The sequence below is a fragment of the Schistocerca piceifrons genome, unplaced genomic scaffold, assembly GCF_021461385.2.
Source record: "Schistocerca piceifrons isolate TAMUIC-IGC-003096 unplaced genomic scaffold, iqSchPice1.1 HiC_scaffold_485, whole genome shotgun sequence".
In the NCBI taxonomy this organism is placed as follows: Eukaryota; Metazoa; Arthropoda; class Insecta; order Orthoptera; family Acrididae; genus Schistocerca; species Schistocerca piceifrons.
In genome coordinates, this window is record NW_025728717.1 from 70,001 (window position 1) to 72,500 (window position 2,500).

Genomic DNA, 2,500 nt, shown 5'->3' on the forward strand with positions numbered 1-2,500 from the left:
AGCTGCGACGCCTGCCGCGTCCGTCGGCCGGCGCGCCTGCCACTGGCCGCCCCCACCAGCCGGCTGTAGCGCGTGCGCCCACGCACCGCGCGGCCAGCACGCCGGGAGGCGCCCCCTCACCGGCCGGGGACGGTCCCACCCAGCCACCGCCGCGTATCGCTTCACACCCAGATGCCGTTCAGTTTCGTCGGCATGGTGGGTATCGCTGGAACAACCGGTTAGTACCTCAACCTATCGTCGCCATCACCGATTCACCCCTAGCGAGAACAACCGCACCACAACAGGTTACCATTTGTTCATTTGCGTAACTTCACCAGAAAACGCAGGCGTCCATCGCCATTTGCAACTTCCACGATTATTGCATGCCTGTGTCAGGTGTCACGCCACACTACGTCTGCCCACATACACGCAACAAAATGTGCACGCCTAGACAATACGTGGAAGGTGGCCCCCGTACGTATGCGATGTCCATTGCTCGAACGACTGTCAACCGGCCTCTGTAGCATGTCGCAGATATGGAACGCGGTGCACCATGCCATCACGGTGTGTGAGGAGAGACGACTAGGTCCGAATACATCAACAGACAGCTCATGCTGATCGCCATCCACGGCGTCCGTTCCTCCCACACGTCTCTATGGCGTACCACACTGCAATCCAGCTCTCATAGGGAGACGACACGTAGCTGCGTGCACAATATTTGCACTGTATGGTCCGCCGTTTTTGGGCGCAGTCGTTGTACGGTCACACATGTGCCACGATGTATCATTCAGTACATAAGGACGAATGTGCAGTACAGATTGTGGTTTACACGTACGACATTAGCGGACAGTTGACACAGGCCGCACCACAACGTAGCCTGAGTACGTCGCATGCGGAGGGCATTGAACATGCAAAGTTCTCACCAACCAGCTTGCGAAGGCAGGGGGCAAGGTGGGGACGTGGGGAGGGGCGGCATGTACGTCCTGCTGCCATCCACATTACAGTGTACAGCAGGAGCATGTGGAAAGTGAGCAAGACTTGCAAGGTGTTTAACATGAAGCGATACACAGGGGAGCGGGGAGTGCGAGTAGCGAACTATATTGCGAGGGTTGCGGGTGGGCAACACTACACTAATTGAACGAGTCGTATAACAATTACAGAGCAGGTTTAGGCGACAACGTGGGTTACGTTAGGCGACAACGTGGGTTAGGTTAAGGCACGACGTGGGTTAGGTTAAGGCACGACATGGGTTAGGTTAAGGCACAACATGGGTTAGGTTAAGGCACAACATGGGTTAGGTTAAGGCACAACATGGGTTAGGTTAAGGCACAACATGGGTTAGGTTAAGGCACAACATGGGTTAGGTTAAGGCACAACATGGGTTAGGTTAAGGCACAACATGGGTTAGGTTAAGGCACAACATGGGTTAGGTTAAGGCACAACATGGGTTAGGTTAAGGCACAACATGGGTTAGGTTAAGGCACAACATGGGTTAGGTTAAGGCACAACATGGGTTAGGTTAAGGCACAACATGGGTTAGGTTAAGGCACAACATAGGTTAGGTTAAGGCACAACATGGGTTAGGTTAAGGCACAACATGGGTTAGGTTAAGGCACAACATGGGTTAGGTTAAGGCACAACATGGGTTAGGTTAAGGCACAACATGGGTTAGGTTAAGGCACAACATGGGTTAGGTTAAGGCACAACATGGGTTAGGTTAAGGCACAACATGGGTTAGGTTAAGGCACAACATGGGTTAGGTTAAGGCACAACATGGGTTAGGTTAAGGCACAACATGGGTTAGGTTAAGGCACAACATGGGTTAGGTTAAGGCACAACATGGGTTAGGTTAAGGCACAACATGGGTTAGGTTAAGGCACAACATGGGTTAGGTTAAGGCACAACATGGGTTAGGTTAAGGCACAACATGGGTTAGGTTAAGGCACAACATGGGTTAGGTTAAGGCACAACATGGGTTAGGTTAAGGCACAACATGGGTTAGGTTAAGGCACAACATGGGTTAGGTTAAGGCACAACATGGGTTAGGTTAAGGCACAACATGGGTTAGGTTAAGGCACAACATGGGTTAGGTTAAGGCACAACATGGGTTAGGTTAAGGCACAACATGGGTTAGGTTAAGGCACAACATGGGTTAGGTTAAGGCACAACATGGGTTAGGTTAAGGCACAACATAGGTTAGGTTAAGGCACAACATAGGTTAGGTTAAGGCACAACATAGGTTAGGTTAAGGCACAACATAGGTTAGGTTAAGGCACAACATAGGTTAGGTTAAGGCACAACATAGGTTAGGTTAAGGCACAACATAGGTTAGGTTAAGGCACAACATAGGTTAGGTTAAGGCACAACATAGGTTAGGTTAAGGTACAACATAGGTTAGGTTAAGGTACAACATAGGTTAGGTTAAGGTACAACATAGGTTAGGTTAAGGTACAACATAGGTTAGGTTAAGGTACAACATAGGTTAGGTTAAGGTACAACATAGGTTAGGTTAGGTTAGGTT